Genomic DNA, 11,247 nt, shown 5'->3' on the forward strand with positions numbered 1-11,247 from the left:
AAGAGACACAGACAAGCCCCCGAGGAGAGCAGTAGGGATAGGCAGGTGTGCGCAGCAATAGGAAGAGAGCATGTGGAGAAGAGGCAGAGAGAGGACAGACGGGACCTCCCCAGTTGATGAAAGAAAAGATGGGAACGAGGGACGTGTCGAGCCTGGCGACGGCGACGGCAGCAGGTCGGAGCCCCCCCACCCGCCCCAGGTCCTAGGTGGGAGCGCAGCGCCGGGCGTGACCTCGGCAGCAGCTTCCCTCTCCCGGCGCACGCAAAGAGCGGGCCGAAGCGCCGACCACGCCAAGCGGCAGCGCCCCGCGGGCCTGGTCCCCGCTCGCCGGGTGGGCGGGCAACAGGGGGGAGGCCTCCGCAGCTATCAGCCCCTCAACACTCCGCAACCCGTCCCCGCCATCTCTCATCTTGGGTCACCAACGTTCTTGTCCCCGGAGGGGTGCACCGCGCCCGGAGGCACTGCAATACCAGGCCGATGCGTGGACTGGACGGAGCAAGCTCCCGTTCCACGTCCCTGCTCCAAAACGTATCAGATATTAAACTGATAAGAACAGATACTACACTTGATCTTAGCCAAAAGGCCGAGAAGCGATGCCCGCCCCGCCGCCCCTCGCCACCTGCCGCCTCTCCCTTACCCATCTTTAGCTCACGGTGACCAACCACACCGTCGCCGTCTGCCTCCTTCGCTTTGTCACAGGCCTGTGCAAAACGCTGCGCCCCTCCGCGCATATCTGATGCTCTGCCTTGGAAAAGACACCTTTTACATCCCTTTCTCCTACGGCGGTTCCGCGGCTGAAGCCCCGTTCTCATTTCCATGCCCCGCCCATTCTGCCTCTGGGAGGCGTGGCCACTGCCACGGACTCCACCCTCAGGACCGCCTTGACGCGCTGCCGCGGAAGCTGGGTGCCGGGGCCCGGCTCCTGGTCTGTACCGACCTGCCTTAAAGACTGAGCGAAGGGGATCTGAGCTGCGGGCCGGGAGGGAGACTGTCGGCGCAGAGTGGCCCGACCTCTGCTGAAGAAAGCGGGCGGTGGGGGTGCGGGGCGAGGGGGAGGAGGGGTTACCCTGCTGAGTTAGGGGAGGGAACAGGACTTCCCTGACCGAAGGAGGAGCCCAGCGCCGAGAGTCAGGATCGCGGGTCCGGCCCCCCCCCCCGCCCCCGCCCCCGCCCCCGCCAAGGGCGGCAGAGAGGGGTCGCCGCCCTGATCTGCCCAACTCGCGCTCCGTCAGCGGGGGAGTTTGGGAAACTCCTTAGACCTCCCCAGTCTCGGTTTCCCCAGCTGAGAAGGGGATACCTGGATACCTTAGTGCCTGCCTCCTGGAGTTTAGGGAGCCCCACAGGAGCTCACCGGGCGACCGTGGCTTAGTCGTCTGGAATGTGGGTCTTAGCGTCCCACGAGGTTCCCGTGAAGGGGTCGTGCTTGTGAAACCGTAAGGCAGTCCGACCTTGGCCTCATCGGTCACAGTAACCCTAAAGACACCCAGCCTGGACAAGCTGTGTTGCCTGCCGACTGACGACAGGTAACATCGATCGTCTGCGCCAGGTGCTGTCCTGAGGCCTTTTCTTCGCTGCAGACCCACGGAGCTGACGTCAGGTGTGTGTGGAGACGCCTTAAGCGCCTCGCCCAAGACCACACAGCTAGTGAGTGAGTGGGAGAGGCAGGACTGGAACCTCGCCCTGGGCTGGCCGGCCGGCTGGCTGGGTGGCTGGCGCCAGCGTCCGCAGCCTTCACCGCCGCTAAACTCGCCTGTGGAGCGAGGAGAGAGCACGGAGCCCGGGAAAGTCCTCGCCTAGAGTGAAAGACTTGGTTCTGGTGTGTCGGGCCGGCCGTGAGACAACGTGCGGCTGAGCCCGTGAGACGCAGGGCTGTCTGCAGGGAGGCAGGAACGCAGCAGGCCGTCTAAGTGCATCGGTCGAGGGCACAGACGCACAAAGAGCCCACCCTCTGTCGACCGCTTACCGGCCTCGTGACTCACCCTGTGAACGCGGGGCTCCTCATTCCAGCCCTCTGGGTTCAATCCGTGATCGGTACATTGGAGACAAGGAGAGAATGAGGAATTATCAGACATTATCCCAGAGATGGTGAGAAACGTCCGGCATGGGGCCTAGCCTTCAGAACACACACAAGGGGAGGAACCTCGGGTGAGTCCCTTCTGCCTCGCTCAGCTCCCCGTCTGTGGAACGGGGACGTCAACAGCCAGGACGTCATCTCCTGTGCTTCACCTCCCCGCGTGCGGCAAGAGGTGAGGCCGGGCGGACCCAACCAGGCCCTCTCTTGAGCCATTCCCTGGACATGCCTCTCCTCGGCCGCCAGAGCTGAGGGCCCCTCAAGTTTTCTTCCCGAAGTCTTGTTTTTCCTCGGCCTCCCTCAGGCACTCCACAAGGTCTCACAGTTTATCCTCCCTCACCCCCACGCTGGATCCTCAGGGCCAGATATATTTTGGATTTCAGACTTTTCCAGATTCTAGAAATATGGACTGTGGACTATGAAACACCCCCACGGGGCCCACAGCCGCACCCTAGAATCAAACGTTAGTACTTCTGCATCCCATTATGTGAATATTTGCAAGAAGCAGGAGAAATGTTCGTTAATGCCCGCTCTCAGTTGAGGTTATATTCTGCTGACGACACGTCATGAGAAGAAATCGTTTTCAGGAACGAGGGATCTCGGCCTAGGCGTGTGGACCCACCGTGACAGTAAACTCTCTCAGGGTAGGGCCTGTCTTGTCTTTGTTCTACCTGTGCACCTGAAAGACTCCCAAAGTGGGTAGTCAGTCAGTTCAGGGAGACCCTCCCAAGGAACAGCGAGACCACGAAGACGGATGCAAACAGCAAGAGGTTTATTTGAACACACGGGTACCCGGGCGACACAGTCTTTTGGAAGACTGGCGCGCCGAGTGGAGCTCCTGGGTCCTTTTTATAGCAAAAAGCGCGGGTACAGAAGCGAGAAGCGAGTTTAATTGGTCAGTTCAAATAAGCGCGGGTACAGAAGCGAGAAGCGAGTTTAATTGGTCAGTTCAAATAAGGCCTGGGGTGAGCTTCGGTTATGTGGGAGTCCTTGAAACAGCTGAGGGGCACCCTGGAAACTGGTGGGAGTCCTTGAAACAGCTGAGGGGCACCCTGGAAACTGTTGGGAGTCCTTGAAACAGCTGAGGGGCACCCTGGAAACTGTTGGGAGTCCTTGAAACAGCTGAGGGGCACCCTGGAAACTGTTGGGAGTCCTTGAAACAGCTGAGGGGCACTCTTGAAACTTTAACTGACTTGTCTATTTCTGGGAACTATCCGCCCTTTGCCTCGGGCCGGGGCCCAGGTGCATAACCACAGATATCCTGTTCGTTATCTGGTCTCAACCTCAGGCTGTACTTTTCCTATGCTAGGGACTTTTAACCAGGGTAATGTTTTGTGCCTTGCAAAATGGCGTTGCTACGGCTAGCTTAAAAAGTTCTTTCTTCATTCCCCCATTTCTTTTGTGGATAGCTCTAATCTTAGAGCGGAGTTAAAAGTTATTTTCATTATCTATAGTCTGATATTTTTGTCTAAGAACCAGGACCTTAATTGTACTCATCTTATCATTGATGAATTGGACTAACCTGTTGATGACACAGGGCCCCAGAATGAGCAACAGAAGAAGGAGTACTAGGGGCCCGGCGATGGTTGATAGTAGGGTAGTGAACCAAGGGGAGCTATTGAACCAACCTTCAAACCAGTTTTGATCTTTTTGGCGCTCTAACTGTCTTTTATCTAGTCTTTGTTTGAGTTTGGCCATGGTGTCTCGTATCACACCTGAATGGTCTACATAAAAACAGCACTCCTCTCTGAGGGCCGCGCAGAGGCCTCCCTCTCTTAAAAACAGTAAGTCAAGGCCTCGCCTATTTTGGAGTACTACCTCAGATAGAGAAGTCAATGAGTCCTCTAACTTGCTGACTGAATCCTGGAGGGCCCGGAGGTCAGTGTCCATGGCAGTCTGGAGCTCGGTTAGGCCCCGCTGGAGGTCTATAGGTCCTTTAATCAGAGCAGCCGAGCCGGTACCTATACCTGCCACAATTCCCAGTAGGACAGCTAGGGTAAGTGTGAGAGGTTCTCTCTTAAACCTGGGATGAGGGTTGTCATAGGCCTGCAACAAAGTTTCTTCAGGATGGTAATAGATGCGAGGAATCAGCTGAACCTGGACACAGAAATCCTTAGACTGATTAAAAACTGAGAGGGAAACGCAAGGGGTGAGACCGGTGCTGCAAGCCCACCAGCTATGGTTGGAGGGGAGAAGGTACTGATGGTCCCCGGAGGAATTGATGGATAGGGTCTGGTTGCAAAGATGTTGATGGGTAGAAGGTATTGTTCCTATACATAACCCTTGTCCTGTGACCTCTGTGAGAGTAAGCTTTCCCTGGGTCCCCCAACGGCAACTCTCGGCGCTGGTATAATTGGCCTCTCCCAAAAAGGCTATTCCTTCATAGTAGGGGGGGCTTATGGCCAGACAGAGCCAGCAATGCTCTGTGGCGTTCGGGTTGGTGGCATTTAGAGCTAGGAAGGCCCCCTGTACAAGACCAAAGAGCCTGTCACCCGTGGTGGGGGGTAGAGTGCCTGGTGATAGGAGGCTCTGTGTAGCAGTGCTCCTTTGTGCCGCGGGGGGTTGCCTGCTAGTCATTGGGAACAGCTTGTTGCTAGGAGGTCCCTGTTCTGCAAGGACGGGGTCGGGGCCCACTGCCACAGTTGGCATATTGGTGATATCTAGGCGAATGGTGAACAGTACACCTGGATCGTTTCCCGTCAAATAGAACCTTAGTCCCCAGGTTCTTCCTTGTGCCCAATCTCTGGAATTTTTTCCTTTCTCTGTGAATTTTATTTTAAGGGGGTTACACCAGCCGGTGTTGTCACAGTTTTTACTGCTATCGTTACGTTCTACAGTTATGAGGTCCCATGAGGAACTAGGTCCCCAGTAGACTGTCCCCGTGGTTTCACAACCCCATTCTTTGCAATATAGGGATTCCAGCCCTCCGCACCTTCTAGCTTCTGAAAGGGTCCGGCCATCCCGGGGGCACACGTAGAAGGGGGAAGCGGCAAGCCTGTTTCTAGCTCGGGGATAGCTGCACCCTGGGACCCCCCAGGTGATCTGATTATAAGCTTTTGTATAGTCTGAATCAGGGGGTCTGATCTGGGCCGAGCCCGATGCTATGTATCCCGGGATATCCCAGGTCTCAATACCCGCCGCCAGGGCACATACATCAGGTTTAAGATCGGGCCACCAAGTCCAAGGCGGCTGGGTAGCCTGTTTGGTCCAGACAACTTCTCCAGTTTGGGACAGTACCTTCCAGGTGAGGATCACAGGCCGGTGGGGGTTCTTACCCGGTGGACTCATTTTTCCGCCGCCGAATACGCAGCTTAAGAGGATGATCAGTCCTTTCCAGCTCCCAGGTCTCGTTTGGTGCCGGGGGTGGTGCAGGCTTGAGATGGGAAGCATGGACCCAGGCAGCGATGCCATCAACTTTTACTGCGGTCGGGGTGGTCAGCAATACCAGATACGGGCCTTTCCACCGAGGCTCAAGGTTGCTGGGTCGATGGCGTCTGACCAGCACTCGGTCTCCGACCTGGAACGGGTGGGGGACAGCTATGGTACCGGGCTGATATGCCTCTTTGATCTGGTCCCAAATCTGGGTCTTCACAACTTCTAGAGCCTTTAAATGGGTAAATAAGACAGGGAGAAAATTATCATCGGGACCCAGTGTTTCTCCCAACTCAAGTATGGGGGGGGGTCCCCCGTAGAGGATTTCATAGGGAGTTAGACCGTACTGGCCAGGGGTATTCCTGGCTCTGAACAGCGCTAAGGGAAGGAGGGCCATCCAGTCTTTTCCACCGGTCTCTAAGGCCAATTTAGTTAAGGTCTCTTTGATGGTTCTATTCATTCTCTCTACTTGACCTGAGCTCTGGGGCCTATACGCACAATGTAACTTCCAATTTATCCCCAGTTGTGTGGCCAGTCCCTGGCTTACCTGAGCAACAAAGGCTGGGCCATTATCTGACCCGATCACCTTAGGGATCCCGAAACGGGGCAGGATTTCTTCTAGTATCTTTTTACATACAGTCAGGGCCGTTTCCGTTTTGGTAGGAAAAGCTTCTACCCATCCAGAGAAAGTATCTACAAATACTAGCAGATACTTGTTTCTATACCGGCCAGGCTTTACCTCTGTAAAGTCTACTTCCCAGTATACGCCGGGTCGATCTCCCCGTTGTCTTTTTCCGGTCTCTCGGTAGGTGGTAGCCGCATTAGTCATGGCGCAAGCTGGACACCGATTGGCGACTTCTTGAACAGTGAACCGGAGGTTCGGGATGGAGAGGCTGGTGCGGCTTGCCAGTTGAAGGAGCTTTTCTGGTCCTAAGTGTGTTAGCTGATGTAACCGCTGAATGAATTCTTTTCCCTGGTCAGGAGTGAGCTCTCTTGGCTTGGTCCTAGCTTGAGCAGGCTCGATTGGCTCTTGAAGCTTTGTAGTTTTTGTTAGCACCTTGACCGACAGGGCGGCTTGTTTTGCAGCCTCGTCGGCCCTCCGGTTCCCGGCCGCCACAGGGTTATTTCCTCTCTGGTGGCCTGGGCAGTGGATAATGGCGACCTGCTTAGGGAGGTAAATGGCCTCTAGCAGAGCCAGAATTTCTTGTTTATTTTTAATGTCTTTTCCAGCAGAAGTGAGCAGTCCCCTCTGTTTATATATTGCCCCATGAATGTGAGCAGTGGCAAAAGCATACCTGCTGTCCGTGTAGATGTTGATGTTTTTTCCTTCGGCTAGGCGTAATGCCTGCGTCAAGGCTATTAGCTCGGCCTTCTGGGCTGATGTCCCTTCTGGCAGGCTGCTTGCCCATACCGTCCGTTTGCCATCTACGATGGCGGCCCCTGCTTTCTTCTTACCTTCCGCAATGAAGCTGCTACCGTCTGTATACCAGGCAGGCACTCCGGGCAATGGCTGGTCCTTCAGGTCCCGTCGAGTCCCAGCTTCTTCAGCAAGGATTTCTGAGCATTGGTGTACTGGGGTGGATTCTGACTCGACTGGTAGTAGGGTAGCTGGGTTCAGGACAGCAGGGGGCGCGAAAGATATTCTTTCGTTTAGCAGCAAACTCTGGTAATGAGTCATTCTGGCATTGGTCATCCACCGATTGGGGGGCTGCCGCACGATACTTTCGAGGCTGTGGGAAGCAATCACAGTCACATTTTGCCCCAAGGTTAACTTATCAGCGTCTTTGAGGAGGAGTGCCACTGCAGCAACCGCTTTTAGGCAGGTTGGCCACCCACTGGCCACTGGATCCAGTTTTTTTTGATAGATAAGCTACTGGCCGTCGCCATGGTCCTAGGGTCTGAGTAAGCACTCCTCGGGCTACACCGGCTCTTTCATCTACGTACAGAGTAAATGATTTGGTGAGGTCTGGGAGAGCCAAGGCGGGGGCAGACAGCAAGGCTTTTTTTATGTGGTCAAAAGCCTTTTGATGCTCCTCAGTCCAGGTAAAAGGAATGTTTTCCCTTGTCAGGGGGTACAAGGGTGCAGCCAGGGAAGCAAACCCAGGAATCCAGAGCCTGCAGAATCCGGCAGTACCCAGAAATTCGCGGACCTGCCTGGGGGTTGTGGGAGTAGGGATCTTCATAACTGTAGCTTTCCGGGCCGGGGTCAGCCATCTTTTTCCCCCTTTGAGCAGGTACCCCAAATAGGTGACCTCTTTCTGGCATAACTGGGCCTTTTTAGCTGATACCCGGTACCCCAACTTACTCAGTTCCTGCAAGAGCTTTTGTGTCCCTCTTTTGCAGCCTTCATATGTGGGAGCTGCCACTAGGAGGTCGTCCACATATTGGAGTAATATGACCTGGGGGTTGAGAGCCCTAAAAGGAGCTAAATCTCGGTGGAGGGCCTCGTCGAAGAGAGTGGGAGAATTTTTGAACCCCTGTGGCAGCCGTGTCCAGGTCAGCTGACCTGTGTTACCTTTTTCTGGGTCTCTCCACTCGAACGCGAACAGTGGCTGGCTGTTGGGGTGTAGTCTGAGGCAAAAAAAGGCATCCTTGAGATCCAGGACTGAGTACCAAGTGTGACTAGGCGGAAGGGAACTCAGGAGGCTGTATGGATTTGGGACCGTGGGATGAATGTCTTGCACCCTTTTGTTAATTTCTCTCAAGTCTTGGACTGGCCGATAGTCATTGGTCCCTGGCTTTTTTACTGGTAGCAGAGGGGTGTTCCAGGGCGATTGGCAGGGCACTAAGACCCCTAGGTCTAAGAACCTTTGGATGTGGGGTCTGATGCCTTCCCGGGCTTCTTTAGTCATTGGATACTGTCGGACGGCCACCGGTGAGGCACCTGATTTCAGCTCTACTACTACTGGTGGGACGTTATTGGCCAGTCCCATACCTGTCTTTTCTGCCCATACGGTGGGAAAAAGTTGGAGCCAGGATGGGTCGATGGAGGGAGAGGCCGGCTTTTCATACAGCCGGTATTCTTCTTCTAGGTTTAGGACCAGGCACATGGTAGAGTGATCTCCCCATGTTACTTGTGGGCCCTCTGTGGAAAACTGGATTTGAGCCTTTAGTTTGGTCAGGATGTCCCGGCCCAACAGAGGAGCAGGGCACTCAGGTATGACCAAAAAGGAATGGGTCACTTGCCTATGTCCGACCCTTAAAAGTCTCTGAGTGGTCCAGGGGTAGACTTTGCTGCCGGTCGCTCCTACTACGACTGTCCGCCTGGACCCTACCTTCCCCATGGGTTGGGTCAGCACCGAATGTTCAGCCCCGGTATCGACCAGAAACTCGATGGGGGTCCCCTCCACTGTCAATGTTACCCTAGGTTCGGGGAGGGGGTCCGAACCCCGACTCCCCTAGTCATCTAGGGATAGAACCTTGGCTTCTCTGATGTTCTTTTTCCGGGGACATTCTCTTGCCCAGTGACCCTTCTCTTTACAGTACGCGCATTGGTCTTTGTCTAGAGGGGGTCTTCCATCCCTAGGTGTTTTCTTTGCCCGGTTGCTCAGGTTCCCTGTCTGCCTATCTCTAGACCCTCTTTCACCTACCACTGCGGCCAAAATCCTAGTTAAATTTTTTTCTTGGCGTTTATCACGCCGCCTCTCTCTCTCTTCTGTCTCTTTTTTTTTCTCTTTCCTGTCTTTCTTCTTCTGTTTCTCTCTTGTGGTACACCTTTTCTGCCTCCTTTACTAAGTCTTGTAAGGAAAGGTCTTGGAGCCCCTCTAGTCTTTGTAACCTTTTTTTAATGTCTGGGGCTGACTGGCCGATGAAGGCCATTGTGACCGCAGCCTGCTGCCCCTCAGAAGAGGGTTCAAACGGAGTGTACCTTCTATAGGCCTCCATTAGGCGTTCTAAGAAAACCGAAGGGGGTTCTGCCGGTCCCTGCAAGACCTCTCTTACCTTGGCCAAATTGGTGGGGCGCCGGGCTGCCCCTTTGAGACCTGCCACTAGAGTCCGGCGGTAGACCAGAAGACGCTCCCTACCTTCGGCCGTGTTGTAATCCCATTGAGGTCGATTGAGGGGGAAAGCCTCATTAATGAGGTTCTCGAGTTGTGTAGGGGCCCCGTTATCCCCGAGAACGTTCTTGCGGGCCTCCAGAAGAATCCTTTCTCGCTCTTCAGTGGTGAAGAGGATCTGGAGTAGCTGTTGGCAATCGTCCCAAGTGGGCTGGTGAGAGAACATAAGGGACTCAAGAAGTCCCGTGAGACCTGCTGGTTTTTCAGAAAAAGAAGGATGGTTAGACTTCCAATTGTAAAGATCTGCTGAGGAAAAAGGCCAATACTGCAAAGGGACCAAGCCATTTGGCTCAGCTGGGGGCCCTATGGCTCGGAGGGGCAAAGCTACGGTGGAGTCAGGACCGGAGCCGTCTCTCGGACTGCGAGGTTGGCGGCTCCTAGTCCCCGCAGCCGGTCCCTCAGGGCTAGGATCACCGGGCGCTCGGCCTGGTGCCGATCTGTTTCCCTGAGGGGCCAGAGGGGGCAGCGGAGCCGCCGGGTAAGGTGGGGGTTCAGAGAGAGAAAATAGGTCATCTGGTGTCGGGAGGACGGGGGGTTGGGGAGGGGCGGAAGGCTTCCTTGTAGGTGGCCTTTGAGTATTTTCTGATCCCGAAACAACAGCGACTTTGCTGGAGGGTGGCACCCAGGGAGGGGGATTCTGGGCGAGGTCTTGCCATACCACGACATATGCAACCTGGTCCGGGTGTCCTCCGATCTCCTGGAAAACAATCTTTTTAACTGCAAAAATGACAGAAAGGTCAAAGGTTCCCTCTGGCGGCCAACCTACGCCGAATGTGGGCCACTCAGACGAACAGAAAGTCTGCCATTTTCCTTTTTTGATCTCCATGGACAGATTGTGAGCCCTGGTTTTGACATCTTTCCAATGATTTAGAGTAAGGGAGAGAGGCGTAAGGGCACCTTGCCCCATCTCGAAAATTTCCAATAGGGGAACGACGACGCAAAGACCTATCACAACTAAGACAAAAAGAAACCAGAAACGGCGACGAGACCGAGTGCCGTAGAAATAGAAGAAAGAGTCCGATGGCAGAGCGCGCCTCCCGAGACGCGGTGAGACCAAAACACAATAATCCTCTGCCAAGGGGTCCACCAGGCGTCCCTGGTCCTCCCCTGATCCTGGGACGTCTCCCAGGATTGCCGGGTGGCGAGCCCCCGAACACGTCTGTTCGCTACCCGCACTTCGCTCCCAGAGCGACTAACCCGGAACAAACTGAAACCAAAATGCGCGCACTCAGAAAGACAGTCAGAGTCACAGGATTAGACACAGAAACGAGACACAGAAACGAGACACAGAACGACTGCTGGCCAGCTTACCTCCCGTTGGTGGGTCGGTGGTCCCTGGGTGGGGGTCTCCGATCCCGGACGAGCCCCCAAATGAAAGACTCCCAAAGTGGGTAGTCAGTCAGTTCAGGGAGACCCTCCCAAGGAACAGCGAGACCACGAAGACGGATGCAAACAGCAAGAGGTTTATTTGAACACACGGGTACCCGGGCGACACAGTCTTTTGGAAGACTGGCGCGCCGAGTGGAGCTCCTGGGTCCTTTTTATAGCAAAAAGCGCGGGTACAGAAGCGAGAAGCGAGTTTAATTGGTCAGTTCAAATAAGCGCGGGTACAGAAGCGAGAAGCGAGTTTAATTGGTCAGTTCAAATAAGGCCTGGGGTGAGCTTCGGTTATGTGGGAGTCCTTGAAACAGCTGAGGGGCACCCTGGAAACTGGTGGGAGTCCTTGAAACAGCTGAGGGGCACCCT

General features: G+C 54.9%; 1 pseudogene; it reads right to left on the minus strand.

The window, feature by feature from the left end:
• Positions 1-436: 436 nt before the first annotated feature.
• LOC134365274 (U2 spliceosomal RNA) lies at positions 437-595 on the minus strand (annotated as a pseudogene).
• Positions 596-11,247: the final 10,652 nt, after the last annotated feature.

This window comes from Cynocephalus volans, chromosome 16 (assembly GCF_027409185.1).
Source record: "Cynocephalus volans isolate mCynVol1 chromosome 16, mCynVol1.pri, whole genome shotgun sequence".
In the NCBI taxonomy this organism is placed as follows: Eukaryota; Metazoa; Chordata; class Mammalia; order Dermoptera; family Cynocephalidae; genus Cynocephalus; species Cynocephalus volans.